The following is a 20,649-nucleotide window of genomic DNA, read 5'->3' as shown; positions in this document are numbered from 1 at the left end:
ACATTTATGTCAAACATTTTTGTAATTTTATGATATCACATTTTAGAGCAACGGTTTTTAAAACGTTAATGATAATTATTAATTATTGAGATTATTTGGTATAATTATCTATATTATATCTAGAGAGAGAGAGAAACAGACAGACAGATAGGGAGAGATAGAAAGTAAGAGAGAAAGAGAGATAGGAGACAGAAGGAAGGAGGCAGAGAGAGGATGAGAGAGAGTTAGAGAGACAGACAGACAGAGAGTGGAGCGAAATAAAGGGAGAGAGAGAGACCTAAGGTGAGAGGCAGATTGAGGAGAGAAACAGAGACAGAAAGGGAGAGGGAGAGAGAGAGAGAGAGAGAGAGAGAGAGAGAGAGAGAGAGAGAGAGAGAGAGAGAGAGAGAGAGAGAGAGAGAGAGAGAGAGAGAGAGAGAGAGAGAGAGAGAGAGAGAGAGAGAGAGAGAGAGATAGAAAGAGAGAGCAGTAGAGAGACAAGAGGAGGAAAGACACAGTGAAAGAGACAGAGAGATAGAGAGAGAAAAGGGTAGGGGTAAAAGGGTAAAAACCTATACTGTTTCTGATTATGTAAATGATCTCCCAGAGGGTATAGAATTGTTGCTGTCCTTGTTTGCTGATAATGCAAAAATTATGAGGAGGATTAAAACAGAGGATGATAGTAGGAGGCTACAAAATGACCTAGACAGACTGAATGAACGGTCCAACAAATGGCTACAAAAGTTCAACCCGATTAAATGCAAGGTCATGAAACTAGGCGGTGGAAACAGGTGACCAGACACAGGATACCGAATGGGAAATGATGTACTTCATGAAACGGACAGAGAGAAAGATCTAGGAGTTGGTATCACACCAAACCTGTCTTCTGAAGCTCACATAAAAAGAATTTCATCTGCGGCATATGCGAGGTTGGCTAACATCAGAACAGCCTTCAGGAACCTGTCTAAGGAATCATTCAGAACCTTGTACACAGCATATGTAAGACCAATCCTAGAGTATGCAGCCCATTCATGGAGCCCGTACCTTATCAAGCATAAGACGAAACAGGAAAGAGTTCAGAGGTATGCCACTAGGCAAGTCCCAGAACTAAGAGGCATGAGTTACGAGGAAAGGCTGCGTGAAATGCACCTCACAACACTGGAAGACAGAAGAGTAAGAGTAGACATGATCTCTACCTACAAAATTCTCAGAGGAATTGACAGGGTAGATAAATATAAACTATTTAACACGGGTGGTATGCGAACAAAGGGAAACAGATGGAAACTGAGTACCCAAATGAGCCAAAGGGAGGAGGGCTCATTTGAAAGAAGTTTTAGAAATAACTTTTTCAGAAAGAAAGAACTTAGAAAGAACTTTTTTCAGTGTCAGAGTAGTTAATAGATGGAATGCATTAGGCAGTGATGTGGTGGAGGCTGACTCTATACATAGGTTCAAATGTAGATATGATAGGGCCCAGTAGGCTCAGGAATCTGTACATCAGTTGATTGACAGTTGAGAGGCGGGACCAAAGAGCCAGAATTCAACCCCCCCTCAAGCACAATTAGGTGAGTACACACACACACAGTTCGTTCGCCTGTCTGGAGAGAGTCACACGTGGTGTCCGGTCCGCGAATAACATCAATTATCTTGAGACATTGAAAGGTTACAGAGACAAGAAACATAGTTTTTGTCACAGGAGTGTACGCAAACGCAGTGATCAAGTATATAGTGAGCTCCTACAGCGGTAGAGAAATTAAGAAAGCAAAAATAAGGTCGAGTGGCAAGATCAGTGTGTACCGAAGGGTCAGTCTAGCCACCCAGCCTAGCCAGGACCTACGATTTGCTTGCTGAGTGATGTGTTGTGAAGCGGATTGTAGCATACATAGTAATTGATCCCCCGAAGTGTGTGCACCGTTTAGGATCGTATATAAGGGCACATAATGGCTGACGACCAGTGAGGAAGATAGGAACGAATGTTATACCAGGAGCACGTGGAGACAACCAGTATCACATGGAGACAACATTGATACCAGGGAGAGGAGAGGACAGGCGACCAACCCCGTCATAAGGACATCTCTTCAAACTCAACTAGGCGTGCTTGCTTGGGGTGAGCTGATGGTAGGTACCCCTCTCTAGGTCATCAATATGGTGTACAGAGTGACTTAAAATAATTAATTTAAAGTAGGTTTCAATATCTCAAATATACAACTCCGTGTGGCTCACTTGGGTACGGGGCTTGACACATGCTACCCTGGTGACCGCTCACCCATCCTTCCCCCACACCTTCCCACGCCTTACACTGTCCCAAGACACCCCCCTGCCCCTCCCCCTATAAACAAACACCCCCGCACTCAAAACACACACACACACGCACACACACACACACAACCTCTCTCTGAACCCTCTTGCACTAATCCCCCCTCACCATCCCCCCCCCCTCACTTCCACTTTCCCCCTCCCCCCCATACACTCACACACCTCCTCTCTCTCTCTCTCTCTCTCTCTCTCTCTCTCTCTCTCTCTCTCTCTCTCTCTCTCTCTCTCTCTCTCTCTCTCTCTCTCTCTCTCTCTCTCTCTCTCTCTCTCTCTCTCTCTCTCACTCATAGGGAAATCATGGAAGAGATACGAACTCGGGCTGGCAAACGCAGGAGGACAATCGCAGCTGGAACAAACACAGAGGATGGGGGGGGGGGAACATGAAGACTGGATGAAGGAAGTACTACTGCAAATGCGGGATGAATTCAGTGAAGGACTGAGGGTAATGAGGGAGACAGTAGCCAACCTGCAAGATGATCTAAGGGCAGCAAAGGAGGAGATAAGATGCCAAAAGGAGACTCCTCCACAATACCAGACACAAACCGTACCTCAGGGAGATGGGAATGCTACTATGGAGGGGACCACCACACCCAGCTCTCATTTGCTGAAATGCTTAAAAAGAGCCCTGAAGCTAGGTCTGCAGTTAAGGAAGTGGCTTCCTCTCAGGAAGCAGCTAGATGTACTAGCCGGATGATAGAGAGAAAAAGAGCAGTAGTAGTAGCAGGCATTAAAGAGCAAACAGGGACCAGCCCAAAGGAGCGGAGAGACAAGGACAAAAACGCAGTTATCGAGATCCTTAAAGAGGTAAGGATGGAGGGAACTGAACAAAATGTTGAAAATGTTTTCAGGCTTGGAAAGTACAAAAAGGACAGAGATCGAATGATAAAGGTGGTATTCATGAGCAAAATCACAAAAGAGGAACTGCTAGCAAGGAAGAGCGGTCTAGCAAATGTTCCGAAGTTCCAAAAAGTATTCCTGCAGAGGGATATGACAAGGGAAGAGAGAATACAGGCAGCAGACGCAAGGAAGGAGCGCAGGGAGAGAGAAAGGAATCAGAGTACCACAACTCGGAACCCTACAATCCCAGAGGGAAGTGGAGAACCCTCCTCAAACAGTGCAACAGCCACAGGAATTGGGGCACCACCCCCACATTCTACCCAACAGACACCCAACCTGCCCCATCCCCTGTCAGCCCCCCACTAAGTACCCACCGAGGACACCCTCCCCCCACCTACCCCCCCTCCTCCCACTCACCCTCCTCCTCCCACTCACCCCTCTCCCCAGGACCTCCCTTCACCATCCACAAGCCATCCCTTCTCCCACATGCCTTCCCATCTCTCCCACCCCCAAGCCCTCCCTTCTCCCCCGCCCCCCTAAGCCCCCCACTCTCCCCCACCCCACCTAAGTCTTCCCTTCTCCACCACTCCCCTAAACCCTCCCCTCTTCCTTACCCACCTCAGCCCTCCTTTTGCCCCCACGCCCTTCCCCCTTTTCTCCCCCCACCCCATCTCTCCTATCCACCAAAGCCGTTCCTCCCCCCATGCTCTCCCAACCCCCCCTCTCTAACCCCCCAACCCTCCCCCTCTCACTCTCCCCCCAACCCTCCCCCTCTCACTCTCCCCCCCACCCTCCCCCTCTTACCCACACCCCTTACCCTCCCCCTCTACCCCCCCTCTCCCCCACCCCCCCCTCTCCCCCACCCCCCCAAGCCCTCCCTCGTCCACCAGTCTCCTCGTGCCAGATCCCCCCAGCTCCCACTCACCCCAGATCCCAAAGGTCTCCCCCCCCCAGAGGAGAAGCAGAAGAGAATCAGTTTCAGGGTGATGTACTCGAACATAGATGGGATCACAAGCAAGACAAGTGAACTAAGGGAAAGAGCACAAGAAGTGAACCCAGATGTAATCGGACTCACTGAAACAAAACTCTCTGGAATCATAACGAATGCTGTGTTTCCCCAGGAGTACACAGTAATAAGGAAAGAGAGGGAAGGCAGGGGAGGAGGCGGAGTGGCCATACTCATGAGAAAGGAATGGAGTTTTAAGGAGATGGCTATGCCGGGCTGTGACGGGTTCAGAGACTACATAGCAGGCACCATGACAATGGGAGGACCAAGAATAGTAGTAGCAGTAATATACAACCCTCCACCAAATGACAGAAGACCCAGTCAAGAGTATGAAAACAACAACATGGCAGTTAACACTATAATTGAGAGGGCAGCCTCTGCTGCCTGTAGAAATAGATCCCACCTGCTCATCATGAGCGACTTCAAACACGGAAGGATTGACTGGGAGAACAAGGAACCGCATGGAGGCGAGGATACGTGGAGAGCCAAATTATTGGAGGTGGTGACAAGAAACTTTTTAACCCAGCATGTCAGAGAACCCACAAGGATGAGAGGCAATGATGAACCAGCGAGACTCGACCTATTCTTTACTCTGAACGACTCTGACATAAGAGAAATCGGTTTTGAGGACCCAGTAGGAATGAGCGACCACAGTGTACTGGTGTTTGAGTACCTGATTGAAGAAGGGTTATTGAACTCGAGGAAGGGATACCGAAACCAAAAGGTTAGCATACCGAAAGGGAAACTATGAGGAGATAAGAAAAATCCTAACAAATATAGCATGGGAAACAGAGCTCAGAGAAAAGACGGCCAAAGATATGACGGATTACAACACGCAAAAGTGCAAAGACGCAGCAAACAAGTTTGTCCCAGTCCAAAAGGAAAACAGAGAAATGAAGATGAGAAACCCATGGTTTAATCAGAGATGTAGACTAGCTAAGCAGCAAAGTAAAAGGGCATGGAGAAACTATAGGAAAAACAGGACACTGGAGAGCAGAGAAAGATACCTGAATGCCAGGATTGAATATGTCAGGATGAGAAGAGAGGCAGAAAGAAAATACGAAAATGACATCGCAAGCAACGCAAAGACTCGGCCTAAATTGTTGCATAGCCACATCAGGAGAAAAACAACAGTAAAGGAACAGGTTTTGAAATTAAGGATAGGGGCAGAAGGATTTACTACAAATGACAAGGAAGTGTGTGAGGAACTGAATAAGAAATTCCAGGAGGTCTTCACCTTAGAGCAAGGAGAAATTCCAGAGATAAGTGAAGGAATAGCTAACCAGGAACCACTGGAAGAGTTTGAGATTACCAGCGGGGAAGTAAGGAAGTGTTTACTAGAGTTGGGTCTGACAAAGGCTATAGGCCCAGATGGAATCTCCCCTTGGATACTAAAGGAAGGAGCAAAAAAACTGTGCCTTCCACTCTCCATAGTGTATAACAAATCACTGGCAACAGGGGAACTGCCAGAAATTTGGAAAGCAGCTAATGTAGTCCCGATATACAAGAAAGGGGATAGACAGGAGGCACTGAACTACAGGCCAGTGTCCCTAACCTGCATACCATGCAAGCTGATGGAGAAGATTGTGCGAAAAAACTAGTGGAGCATCTGGAGCGAAGGAACTTTGTGACACAGCATCAACATAGGTTCAAGGATGGCAGGTCCTGCCTCACAGGGTTACTTGAATTCTACTACCAGGCAAGAAAGAGAAGGGTGGGCAGACTGCATATTTTTGGATTGTCAGAAAGCCTTTGATACAGTGCCACACAAGAGGCTAGTGCGAAAGTTAGAGACGCAGGCTGGAGTGAAAGGGAAGGTACTCCGGTGGATAGAGGAGTACCTAAGCAACAGGAGACAACAAGTCTTTGTGAGGGGTGAGGTCTCAGATTGGCGAGACGTTACAAGTGGAGTCCCGCAGGGGACAGCCCCTTGGACCTATACTGTTTCTGGTATATGTAAATGATCTCCCAGAGGGTATAGATTCGTTCCTCTCAATGTTTGCCGACGATGCAAAAATTATGAGGAGGATTGAAACAGAGGATGATAGTAGGAGGCTACAAGATGACCTAGATAGACTGAGTGAATGGTCCAACAAATGGCTGTTGAAGTTCAACCTGAGTAAATGCAAAGTAATGAAACTAGGCGGTGGAAACAGTAAGCCAGACACAGGATACAGAATAGGAGATGAAGTACTTAATGAAACAGACAGAGAGAAAGATCTAGGAGTCGATATCACATCAAAACATTTCTCCTGAAACCCACATAAAGAGAATAACGTCAGCGGCATATGCGAGGCTGGCTAACATCAGAACGGCGTTCAGGAACCTGTGTAAGGAATCATTCAGAATCTTGTACACCACATATGTAAGACCAATCCTGGAGTATGCGGCCCCAGCATGGAGCCCGTGAGCCCGTACCTCGTCAAGCACAAGACAAAGCTGGAAAAAGTCCAAAGGTATGCTTCTAGACTAGTCCCAGAACAAAGAGGCATGAGTTATGAGGAAAGGCTTCGGGAAATGCACCTTACAACACTGGAAGACAGAAGAGTAAGGGGGACATGATCACAACCTACAAAATCCTCAGGGGTATCGACCGGGTAAACAAGGATGAACTATTCAACACTGGAGGGACGCGAACAAGGGGACACAGGTGGAAACTGAGTACCCATATGAGCCACAAAGACATTAGAAAGAACTTTTTGAGTATCAGATTAGTTAGCAAATGGAATGCACTAGGAAGTGATGTGGTGGAGGCTGACTCCATACACAGTTTCAAATGTAGATATGACAGAGCCCAGTAGGCTCAGGAATCTGTACATCAGTTGATTGACAGTTGAGAGGCAGGACCAAAGAGCCAGAGCTCAACCTCCGCAAACACAACTAGGTGAGTACACACACACACACAAACACAACAACAACACACTATTTGCACTAATTGGTGCAACACACCAATTAGAAACTAGCAAACTTATGGATTGTGTCCGATAGTGCAAATTAGACACGATCAGGGGTACGACATCAGTTCCAGGACAAGCACGTGCGCCACTGCTTGGTCAGAGTGTACACAACTAGATGTGATAGTGAAGATCATAACAAATAGTGAATAGGATAGTGAAGAAGTGATTCTAAATGTATTGCATTAGACCTATATCGGTGCTAAGGGGTACAAGAAGCTGATTACTGGCTATATATAGCAACAAGTTGGAGGGACCTACGCCAGGCAGTGGCGTGGATGGAGACAGAAAGCCTACAAGGAGTAAACACGACTGTCAACAGTACTTTTAACACCTGTTTGTGCTGTGGGATGTTTAGAATTGGCGGTAAGGTAAGGCCTCTCAAAAAAAAATCAGTCAATCAACGGTGTACAGTGTTTTTGCATTTTAATAGTTTGTCTTGGATATCAGTTAGCAAATGGAAACAAACCTCAGGGGAAATATACGGCTCACGTGGGGACTAGTTTGTTGGCACCCAGGTGTGAAAGACTTACTACACCCTACACTGAGGCAACTCCCCCCCTCTTTCTCTCACCCCACTCCCCTCCCACCATAGCACCAACAGTACACACACAGCCTCCCAACCATATGGCCCACACCCTCCCAAAACAGTACACACCCACCCTCCCACTCTAATCTGCCCCAAACACCCTCACCATCCCCTCCCTCTCTCCCACTTACCCCCATACACACACCTCCCTCTCTCTCTCTCTCTCTCTCTCTCTCTCTCTCTCTCTCTCTCTCTCTCTCTCTCTCTCTCTCTCTCTCTCTCTCTCTCTCTCTCTCTCTATCTATCTATCTATCTTTAATATGGAAACCATGGTAGGGACACGAACTTGGGGTGACAAACGCAGGAGAACAACCACAGCAGGAACAAGCTTGGAGGAAGGGGAGGGAAAGGAATCTTGTTTTATGGATACAATCAAACACATCTGGAGTGAATTCAGGGAAGGACAGAGGGTTATGAAGGAGACAGTATCCAGCCTGCAGGATGAGCTGAAGGCAGCAAAGAATGAGATAAAAAGCCTGAAAGAAAATCCTACCCAGCACCAGATGCAAACCATCCCGCAGGGTGATGGTAATTTTCCTGTTGAGGGGAATCTTACAATACAACCCTCAATTGCTTGGTTTGCACCAGATGCAAACCATCCCGCAGGGTGATGGTAATTTTCCTGTTGAGGGGAATCTTACAATACAACCCTCACTTGCAGAGATGCTTAAAAAGATCCTTGAAGTCTGCAGTAAGGGAAGTTGCCATAGAAGTGGCTTCTCATGAAGCAGCTAGATGTACTAGTCGGCTGATAGAGAGAAAAAGAGCAGTAATAGTAGCAGGCATTAAGGAGCAAACGGGGACCAGCCCAAAGGAGTGGAGAGACAAGGACAAAACCACAGTTACCAAGATCCTTAAAAAGGTAAGGATGGAGGGAACTGGCCAAAATGTTGAAAAGGTTTTCAGACTTGGAAAGTACAACAAGGACAGAGACCGAGTGTTAAAGGTGGTATTCATGAGCAAGAACATGAAAGAGGAACTGTTAGCAAGGAAGAGTGGTCTAGCATATGTACAGAAGTTCAAAAAATGTATTCCTGAAGAGGGATATGACAAGGGAAGAGAGAAGGCTGGCAGCAGATGCGAGGAAGGAGCGCAGGGAGAAAGAAGTGAATCAGAGAATCACAACCCAAAACCCTACAATCCCAGAGTGGAGCAGGAAAACCTCCTCATACAGTGCAACAGCCACAGGGAGTGGAGCACTACCCCCACATTCTACCCAACAGACACCCTACCTGCCCCATCCACTGACAGCCCCCCACTAAGTACCCACTGAGGGCACCCTCCCCCCTCCTCCCACTCACCCCTCTCCCTAGGACCTCCCTTCTCCCCCATCCCCCAAGCCCTCCCTTCTCCCACATGCCCTCCCATCTCTCCCACCCCAAGCCCTCCATTCTCCCCCACCCCCCTTAGCCCCCCACTCTCCCCCACCCGACCTAAGCCTTCCCCTCTCCACCACTCCCCTAAACACTCCCCTCTTCCTCACCCACTTCAGCCTTCCCTTTCCCCCCATGCACCCCAAGCCCTTCTCCCTTTTCTGCCCCCCAAGTCCCCCATTCTCCCAAACCCCCCTAAGCCTCTCCTCCCACCATGCCCTGACCCAAGCCTTCCCGTCTCCCACACCCCCAACCCTCCCCCTCTATCCCCCCAACCCTCCCCCTCTCACTCTCCCCCAAACCCTCACCCCTCTCGCCCACCCCCCTACCCTCCCCTTTTCCCCAACTCCCCCAAGCCCCTTCCTCGTCCTTCAGTCTCCCTGCACCAGATCCTCTCATCCCCCGCTCACCCCAGATCCCACAGGTCCCCCCCAGAGGAGAATCAGAAAAGAGTCAGTTTCAGGGTATTGTACTAGAACAAAGATGGGATCACAAGCAAGGCAAGTGAACTAAAGGAAAGAGAACAAGAAGTGAACCCAGATGTAATTGGACTCACTGAAACAAAACTCTCAGGAATCTTAACGAATGTCGTGTTTCCCCAGGATTACACAGTAATAAGGAAAGAGAGGGAAGGCAGGGGAGGAGGCGAAGTGGCCCTACTAATGAGAGAGGACTGGAGTTTCAAGGAGATGGATATCCAGGGCTGTGAGGGTTTCAGAGACTACATTGCAGGCACCATGACAATGGGAGGACCATGAACAGTAGTAACAGTGATATATAACCCTCCAGAGACCCAGTCAAGAGTATGACAACATCAACATGGCAGTTAACACTATAATTGAGATGGCAGTCTCTGCTGCCTGTAGAAATAGATCCTACCTGCTCATCAAGGGGGACTTCAGTCATGGAAGGATTGACTGGGAGAACTAGGAACCACATGGAGACGAGGATACGTGGAGAGACAAAGTATTGGCGCTGGTGACTAAAACCTTTTTAACCCAGCATATTAAAGAACCCAAAAGAATGAGAGGAAATGACGAAGAAGCGAGACTCGACCTAGTCTTCACTCTGAACGACTCCGACATAAGAGAAATCGGTTTTGAGACCCTAATAGGAATGAGCGTCCACAGTGTACTGGCGTTTGAGTACCTGATTGAAGAAGGGTTATTGAGCTCAAGGAGGGGTACTGAAAACAGAAAGCTGGCATTCCGAAAGGGAAACTATGAGGAGATAAGAAAATTCCTAACAGAAATAGCATGGGAAACAGAGCTCAGGGGAAAGACGGCCCAGGACATGACGGACTACATCATGCAGAAGTGCAAGGAAGCAGCAAACAAGTTTGTCCCAGTCCAAAAGGAAAACAGTAAAATGAAGATGAGAAACCCATGGTTTAATCAGTGATGTAGGCTAGCTAAGCAGCAAAGTAAAAGGGCGTGGAGAAACTATAGGAATAACAGGACACTTGAGAGCAGAGAAAGATACCAGAGTGCCAGGAATGAATATGTCAGTATGAGAAGAGAGGCAGAAAGACAATACGAAAATGACATCGCAAGCAACTCAAATACTCAGCCTAAATTGTTGCACAGCCACATCAGAAGAAAAACAACAGTAAAGGAATAGGTTATGAAATTAAGGATAGGTGCAGCAGGATTCACTACAAACGACAAGGAAGTGTGTTAGGAATTGAATAAGAAATTGCAGGAGGTCTTCACCTTAGAGCAAGGAGAAATTATAGAGATAAGAGAGGGAATAGTTAACCAGGAACCACTAGAAGAGTTTGAGATTACCAGCGGGGAAGTAAGGAAGAGTTTACTAGAGTTGGATGTGACAAAGGCTATAGGCCCAGATGGAATCTCCCTATGGATACTAAAGGAAGGAGCAGAAGAACTGTGCCTGCCACTCTCCACAGTGTATAACAAATCGCTGGCAACAGGGGAACTGCCAAAAATTTGGAAAGCAGCTAACGTAGTCCCGATATACAAGAAAGGGGATAAACAGGAGGCACAGAACTACAGGCCAGTGTCCCTAACCTGCATACCATGCAAGCTGACGGAGAAGATTGTGCAGAGAAAGCTAGTGGAACATCTGGAGCGAAGGAACTTTGTAACACAGCATCAACATCTGTTCAGGGATGGCAAGTCCTGCCTCACAGGGTTACTTGAATTCTATGACCAGGGAACAAAAATCAGGCAAGAAAGAGAAGGGTGAGCAGACTGCATATTTTTACATTGCCAGAAAGCCTTTGATACAGTATCACACAAGAGGATAGTGAAAAAGCTGGAGATGCAGGCTGGAGTGAAAGGGAAGGTACTCCATTGGATAAGGGAGTACCTAAATAACAGAAGACAGCGAGTCACTCTGAAGGGTGAGGCCTCAGATTGGCGGGGCGTCACCAGTGGAGTCCTGCAGGGTTCAGTCCTTGGACCTATACTCTTTCTGATAAGTAAATGATCTCCCAGAGGATACAGACTCGTTTCTCTCAATGTTTGCTGATGATACAAAAATTATGAGGAGAATGGAAACAATGGATGATAGTAGGGTGCTACAAGATGACCTAGACAGACTGAATGAATGGTCCAATAAATGGCTGCTAAAGTTCAACCCGAGTAAATGCAAAGTAATGAAACTAGGCGGTGGAAACAGTAGGCCAGACACAGAATACAGAATAGGAGATGAAGTACTTAATGAAACGGACAGAGAGAAAGATCTAGGAGTTGATATCACACCAAACCTCTCTCCTGAAGCCCACATAAAAAGAATTACGTCTGCGGCATATGCGAGGCTGGCTAACATCAGAACAGCGTTCAGGAACCTGTGTAAGGAATCATTCAGAATCTTGTATACCACATATGTAAGACTAATCCTGGAGTATGCGGCCCCAGCATGGAGCCCGTACCTTGCCAAGCACAAGACGAAGCTGGAAAAAGTTCAAATATATGCCACTAGACTAGTCCCAGAATTAAGAGGCATAAGTTACGAGGAAAGGCTGCGGGAAATGCACCTTACGATACTGGAAGACAGAAGAGTAAGAGGAGACATGATCACAACCTACAATATCCTCAGGGGAATCGACCGGGTAGACAAGGATAAACTATTCAATGCTGGTGGTACGTGATCAAGGGGACACAGGTGGAAACTGAGTACCCACATGAGCCACAGGGACGTTAGAAGGAACTTTTTTAGTGTAAGAGTAGGTAATAGATGGAATGCATTTGGCAGTGATGTGGTGGAGGCTGACTCTATACACAGTTTCAAATGTAGATATGACAGAGCACAGTAGGCTCAGGAATCTGTACACCAGTTGATTGACAGTTGAGAGGCGGGACCAAAGAGCCAAAGCTCAAACCCTGCAAGCACAAATAGGGGAGAACACACACACACACACACACACACACACACACGCACACACACAGGGGCCTCAGGGCCTCGTAGCCTGGTGTATAGCGCACAGGTCTCGTAATTCTGTGGCGCGGGTTCGATTCCCGCCCGAAGCAGAAACAAGTGGGCAAAGTTTCTTTCACCCTGAATGCCCCTGTTACCTAGCAGTAAATAGGTACCTGGGAGTTAGTCAGCTGTCACGGGCTGCTTCCTGGGGTGTGTGTGTGTGGTGTGAAAAAAAGTAGTTAGTAAAACAGTTGATTGACAGTTGAGAGGCGGACCGAAAGAGTAAAGCTCAACCTCCGCGAACACAACTAGCAAGGAATACCACTAGTGAATACTATAATATAATACTAGAGTGGGGTGAACTAGGTGAATACCACTAGGTGAATACACACACACACACACACCTGAACAAAGAGAGCTCAACCCCCGCAAGCACAACTAGGTAAGTACACACAGACACACACATCGGCATAGAAAGGAAAAAGACTAAATTACCGAAGAGGAATATATGACGTTATGAAGAACTTCCTAAGTGGAATACCTTGGGAAACCGAGCTCACAGGAGAAGACTGTGCAGGATATGGTGGATTATGTCAACCAGAAGTGCCAGGAAGCTGCAGAAAAGGTTATCTCAGTCCAAAAGGGGAAAAACGAGAAACAATAGAAGAATTCATGGTTCAACCAGGAATGTAGGGTGGCGAAGCAATTGAGGAAAAGAACATGGAGAAACTACAGGAATAACAGAACACCAAAGAGCAGGGAGAGATACCAGAGGGTCAGAAATGAGTACCTCAGAGTGAGGAAAGAAGCAGAGAAACAGTATGAAAATGACACTGTGAGTAATGCGAAGACCCAACCAAAACTGTTCCACAGGCATATCAGGAAGAAAACAGCAGTGAAGGAACCAGTGATGAAACTGAGAAAAGGGGAAGAACAGATACACAGAGAATGAAATGGAGGTGTGTGAAGAGCTCAACAAGAGATTCCAAGAGATCTTCACAGAAAAACAAGGAGAAGCTCCAGCACTAAATGAGGCAAACAAAGCAACCTTGGAGGAATTTGACCTCACTAGTGATGAAGTGAAAAGGAATCTGTTGGAGCTGAATGTGACATAGGCTGTTGGGGCTGACAGAATCCCACCATGGATACTAAAGTAAGGTGCAGAGGCACAAAGTGTGCCACTCTCTACGTTGTATAACAGGTCACTGGAAACAAGAGACCTACCGGAAAGATGGAAAACCACTAATGTAGTCCCAATATAAAAAAAAGGTGACAGGCAAGAGGCACTGAACTATAGGCCAGTTTCCCTAACTTGTATATCATGCAATGTTATGGAGAAGATCGTGAGGAAAAGGCTCGTAGAACATCTGGAGGGAAATAGTTTGGTGACACACCACCAACATCGGTTCAGAGATGGTAAATCGTGTCTCACAGGTTTAATAGCTTGGAGAACGGGTACTAGAGGAAAACCCAGACATAATAGCCCTCACAGAAACAAAGCTAACGAAAACGTTAACAAACGCAGTGTTCCCACAGGACTATTATGTTATGAGGAAAGAGAGGGAAGGAAGAGGTGGGGGTGGTGTAGCTCTGCTGGTAAGAAAAGGCTGGGATTTTGAGGAAATGGTTATTCAGGGCTGTGAAGGTTTCAGTGACTACATAGCAGGTACCATAACAAATGGAGGGGGAAAAAAAATTATAGTCGTAGTCATATATAATACACCACCAAATGACAGAAGACCTAGACAGGAATATGATAGAAACAACATGGCCACCATTAACATAATAGAAAGAGCAGCTTCTGTTGCTAGCCGGAATGGATCTGGACTACTAATTATGGGAGACTTCAACCATGGGAAGATAGATTGGGAGAACAGAGAAACGCATGGAGGACCAGAAACATGGAGAGCTAATCTGCTGGACGTGGCAACAAGAAACTTTCTAAGCCAGCACATCAAAGAACCAATAAGAATGAGAGGAGAAGATGAACCAGCAATGCTTGATTTGATATTTACCCTAAATGAGTGGGATATAAGGGAAGTTAAGATGGAAGCGCCCTTGGGAATGAGTGACCACAGTGTATTGAACTTTGAGTACCTGGTAGAGCTAGGAATTATCTCCCCCCAAAAAGAACTAGGAATCAAAAGGCTGGCATACCGAAAGGGGAATTATGAACAGATGAGAAGTTTCCTAAGTGAAATACCTTGGGACACAGACCTCAGAGATAAGTCTGTACTGGGTATGATGGACTATGTTACCCAAAAGTGTCAGGAGGCAGTAAACAGGTTCATCAAGGCCCAAAGGGAAAAATCCGAGAAGCAACAGAAGAATCCATGGTATAATTGGGCATGTATGGAAGCGAAGAAACTGAACAAAAGGGCGTGGAGGAACTTCCGGAATAACAGAACACCAGAAAGCAGAGAGAGATACCAGAGAACCAGGAATAAGTACGTCAGGGTGAGAAGAGAAGCAGAGAAAAGTTTTGAAAATGATATAGCAAACAAAGCCAAGACCGAACCAAAGCTACTCCACAGACACATCAGAAGGAAAACAACAGTGAAAGAACAGGTATTGAAACTTAGAACAGGCGAGGACAGGTATACAGAGAATGACAGAGAGGTGTGTGAAGAACGCAACAAGAGATTCCAGGAGGTCTTCACAGTAGAACAAGGTGAGGTCACTGCTAGGAGAAAGGGAGGTAAACCAGGCGGCATTGGAAGAGTTCGAAATTACGAGAGAGGAGGTCAAGAGACACCTGCTGGATCTGGATGTTAGAAAGGCTGTTGGTCCAGATGGGATCTCACCATGGATACTGAAAGAGTGTGCAGAGGCACTTTGCTTGCCACTCTCCATAGTGTATAGTAAGTCACTGGAGACGGGAGACCTACCGGAAATATGGAAGACGGCGAATGTGGTCCCAATATACAAAAAGGGCGACAGGCAAGAGGCACTGAACTACAGGCCAGTGTCCTTGACTTGTATACCATGCAAGGTGATGGAGTAAATCGTAAGAAAAAACCTGGTAACACATCTGGAGAGAAGGGACTTCGTGACAAATCGCCAACATGGGTTCAGGGAGGGTAAATCTTGCCTTACAGGCTTGATAAAATTCTACGATCAGGTGACAAAGATTAAGCAAGAAAGAGAGGGCTGGGCGGACTGCATTTTCTTGGATTGTCGGAAAGCCTTTGACACAGTACCGCATAAGAGGCTGGTACATAAGCTGGAGAGACAGGCAGGTATAGCTGGTAAGGTGCTTCAGTGGATAAGGGAGTACCTAAGCAATAGGAAGCAGAGAGTTACGGTGAGGGGTGAGACCTCCGATTGGCGTGAAGTCACCAGTGGAGTCCCACAGGGCTCTGTACTCGGTCCTATCTTGTTTCTGATATATGTAAATGATCTCCCGGAGGGTATCGATTCATTTCTCTCAATGTTTGCAGACGATGCTAAAATTATGAGAAGGATTAAAACAGAAGAGGACTGTATGAGGCTTCAAGAAGACCTAGACAAGCTGAAGGAATGGTCGAACAAATGGTTGTTAGAGTTTAACCCAACCAAATGTAATGTAATGAAGATAGGTGTAGGGAGCAGGAGGCCAGATACAAGGTATCATCTGGGAGAGGAAATTCTTCAGGAGTCAGAGAAAGAAAAAGACTTGGGGGTTAATATCACGCCAGACCTGTCTCCTGCAGCACATATCAAGAGGATAACATCAGCGGCATATGCCATGCTGGCCAACATACGAACGGCATTTAGAAACTTGTGTAAAGAATCATTCAGAACTTTGAATACCACATATGTCAGGCCAATCCTGGAGTATGCAGCCCCAGCATGGAGTCCATATCTAGTCAAGGATAAGACTAAACTGGAAAAAGTTCAAAGGTTTGCTACCAGACTAGTACCCAAGCTGAGAGGTATGAGCTACGAGGAGAGACTACGGGAATTAAACCTCACTTCGTTCTAAGACAGAAGAGTTAGGGGGGACATGATCACCACATTCAAGATTCTGAAAGGAATTGATAGGGTAGATAAAGACAGGCTATTTAACACAATGGGACACAGGTGGAAACTTAGTGCCCAAATAAGCCACAGAGATATTAGAAAGAACTTTTTTAGTGTCAGAGTGGTTGACAAATGGAATGCATTAGGAAGTGATGTGGTGGAGGCTGACTCCATACACAGTTTCAAGTGTAGATATGATAGAGCCCAATAGGCTCAGGAATCTGTACACCTGTTGATTGACGGTTGGGAGGCGGGACCAAAGAGCCAGAGCTCAACCCCCGCAAACACAACTAGGTGAGTACACATACACACACACACACACACACACACACACACACACACACACACACACACACAGAAGATATCAATATAGATGAAAATCCCGGAAAACAGAAGAGAAAGGGGAGGCATGATAACCACCTACAAAATTCTCAGGGGATTTGACAGGGTGAACAAAGACAAACTCTTCATCACGGGTGGAACACGAACAAGGGACACAGGTGGAAACTTAGTACCCAAATGAGCCACAGACATTTGAAAGTTTGTTTTCAGTGTCAGAGCAGTTAGTAAATGGAATGCACTAGGAAGTGATGTGGTGAAGGCTGATTCCATAAACAGTTTCTAATGTAGATATGATAGAGCCCAATAGGCTCAAGAATCTGTACACCAGTTGATTGACAGTTGAGAGGCGGGACCAAAGAGACAATGCTTAACCCCCGCAAGCAGAAATAGGTGAGTACAAATAGGTGAGTACACACACACACACACACACCCTGTCCCTGTCCCTGAGAATGGACAGAAGAGAGTCAGCTTCAAGGTCATGTACTCGAACATAGATGGGATTACAAACAAGGCTAGTGAACTTAGGGAAAGAACACAAGTAGTAAACTCAGGTGTAATTGAACTCACAGAAACAAAACTCACACGAATCATAATGAATGCGGTGTTTCCTCAGGACTACACTGTAATAAGGAAAGAGAGGGGAAGGAAGGAGAGGAGGCAGAGTGGCTCTACTGATGAAAAAGGAATGGAGTTTCGAGGAGATGATTATTCCAGGCTGCGAAGGGTTCAGAGACATCATAACTGGCACCATGATGATGGGAGGACCAAGAGTAGTAGTAGCAGTGATATATAACCTACCACCAAGTGAAAGAAGACCCAGGCAAGAGTATGACAGAAATAACATGGCAGTTAACATTATCACTGAGAGAGCAGCTGCTGCTGCATGTAGAAATCGATCCCAGCTGCTCATAATGGGGGACTTTAATCATGGAAGGATACACTGGGAAAACAGGGAACCACATGGAGGTGAGGAAACATGGAGAGCAAAACTGCTGGAGGTGACGACTAGAAATTTTTTAAGTCAGCATGTCAAGGGTCCCACGAGAATGAGAGGCAATGATGAACCTGCTAGATTCGACCTAGTATTCACTCTGAACGATTCAGACATAAGAGAAATCGATCTTGAAGCCCCCGTGGGTATGAGTGATCACTGTGTACTGCTGTTTGAGTGTCTGGTCGAAGAAGGGTTAATGTACTCAAGGAAAGGACCAGAAAGCAAGAGGCCCGCATTCCGGAAAGGGAACTATGAGGAGATGCGAAAATTCCTAACTGAAATAGCTTGGGAAACAGAGCTCAGAGGAAAGACGGTTCAAGACATGATGGACTACATCACACAGAAGTTAAAGTAGGCAGCAGACAAGTTCGTCCCAATCCAAAAGGAAAAAAAACGAAATGGAGATGAGAAACCCATGGTTTAATCAGAGTTGTAAGCTAGTAAAGCAACTAAGTAAAAGGGCGTGGAGAAACCATAGAAACAACAGAACACTAGAGAGCAGAGAAAGTTACAAGAGCGTCAGGAATGAATACGTCCAGGTGAGAAGAGAGGTAGAGAAGCAATATGAAAATGACATAGCGAACAAGTCAAAGACTCAACCCAAACTGCTGCATAGCCACATCAGGAGGAAAACAACAGTGAAGGAGTAGGTAATGAAACTGAGGATGGGGGCAGAAAGATTCACTACAAACGACAAGGAAGTGTGCGAAGAACTCAATAAGAAATTCCACGAAGTCTTCAACTCAGAGCAAGGAGAAGTCCCAGAGATAAGAGGGAACATCAAACCAGACACCACTAGAGAAGTTTATGATTACCAGTGGGGAGGTGAGGAAGCATCTGCTAGATTTAGACATGACAATGGCTATAGGCCTGGATGGCATCTCACCATGAATTCTAAAGGAAGGAGCAGAAGCTGTGTGTCTGCCACTCTCCATGGTGTACAACAAGTCACTGGTAACAGGTGATCTGCCAAAAATTTGGAAGACGGCCAATGTAGTCCCAATATACAAGAATGGTGATAGGCAGGAGGCGTTGAACTGCAGGCCAGTGTCCCTAACTTGCGTTCCATGCAAGATGACGGAAAAGATTGTGCGAAAAAAGATAGTGGAACATCAGGAGCGGAAGAACTTTGTCAACACAACATCAGCATGGGTTCAGAGATGGCAAGTCATGCCTAACAGAATTAATTGAGTTTTATGACCAGGCAACAAAAATCTGGCAAGAGAGAGTGGTCTGGGCAGACTGCATATTTCTGGACTGCCAGAAAGCTTTTGACACAGTACCACATATGAAACTAGTGCACAAACTGGAGATGCAGGCAGGAGTGAAAGTGGAGGTACTCCACTGGATAAGAGAGTACCTAAGCCACAGGACACAGCGAGTCACCGTGAGGGGTGAGGTCTCGGAGTTGAGGGAAGTCACCAGTGGAGTCCCACAGGGATTAGTCTTTGGGCCTATACTGTTTCTGATATACGCAAATGATCTCCCAGAAGGAATTGACTCGTTCCTCACGATGTTTGCTGATGATGCAAACATTATGAGGAGGATCAAGGCAAAGGAGGATAGTATGAGGCTACAAAATGTCCTAGACAAACTGAAGGACTGGTCCAACAAATGGCTACTAAAGTTCAACCCAAGTAAATGTAAGGTAATGAAACTAGGAGGAGGAACTAGGAGGCCAGTCACTGGATACCGAATGGGAGATGAAGTCCTTCACGAAACCGACAGAGAGAAAGATCTAGGAGTTGATATCACGCCAAACCTGTCTCCCGAAGCCCACATCAAAAGAATAACATCGGCGGGGTATTTGAGGCTGGCTAACATCAGAACTGCTTTTAGAAACCTGTGTAAGAAATCCTTCAGAACCCTGTATACCACATATGTAAGGCCAATCCTGGAGTATGCGACTCCAATATGGAGTCCATATCTAGTCAACCATAAGACTAAACTGCAAAAAAGTTCAAAGGTTTGCCACCAGACTAGTACCCGAGCTGAGAGGTATGAGCTCTGAGGAGAGACTACGGGAATTAAACCTCACTTCGTTGGAAGACAGAAGAGTTAGGGAGACATGATCACCACATTCAAGATTATCAAGGGAATCAATAGGGCAGATAAAGACAGGTTATTTAACACAAGGGGGCACACGCTTTAGGGGGACACAGGAGGAAACTGAGTGCCTAAATGAGCCACAGAGATATTAGACAGAACTTTTTTAGTGTCAGAGTGGTTGACAAATGGAATGCATTAGGAAGTGATGTGGTGGAGGCTGACTCTATACACAGTTTTCAAGTGTGGATATGATTGAGCCCATTTGGCTCAGGAACCTGTACACCAGTTGATTGACAGATGAGAGGCGGGACCAAAGAGCTAGAGTTCAAACCTTCAAGCACAACTAGGTAAGTACACACATTATGTAATTGTACTTAATTTGAATTAGAAACGTTTAAAACGATTTTGTACATATGCTAATAAAGTATATGCCTTGACTGACTGAAATTAACATATTTTACACGGCTTTATATAAATAGTTACAATTGTACCTTTCTGCTACAAAATACATCAAAATAACGTTTAATACGTTAAACGTCAAAAAACTTTTTATGTTGTCTGGGTTTGAATGAGTTATTTTTTCTTTTGCCGACAAATTAAAAATGCAATTAAACATAAAAAAAACACCTCTCGTCTGACGTGTGATAGAGAGAATTTCTTGTTAATTAAATTATTGATATGAATTAATTTTAATTAATATTAAATTTCGTTTTATTATGATCAGAAAATATTAATATTAGCAAAATGAAATAAAAGATGAATACCAAATGTGGCCCCAAAATTTTGTCTACAGTCGTTTTTCGTCAGTGTACTGATCTCACTCG

General features: G+C 45.9%; 1 protein-coding gene across 1 annotated transcript in view; it reads right to left on the bottom strand.

The window, feature by feature from the left end:
• LOC123762004 (probable glutamate receptor) overlaps positions 1-20,649 on the bottom strand; it is a 437,835-nt gene that overhangs the window by 395,715 nt on the left and 21,471 nt on the right. The window lies entirely within an intron of this gene.

Source organism: Procambarus clarkii, chromosome 34, assembly GCF_040958095.1.
Source record: "Procambarus clarkii isolate CNS0578487 chromosome 34, FALCON_Pclarkii_2.0, whole genome shotgun sequence".
In the NCBI taxonomy this organism is placed as follows: domain Eukaryota; kingdom Metazoa; phylum Arthropoda; class Malacostraca; order Decapoda; family Cambaridae; genus Procambarus; species Procambarus clarkii.
This window is presented reverse-complemented; position numbering and strand designations above follow the sequence as displayed.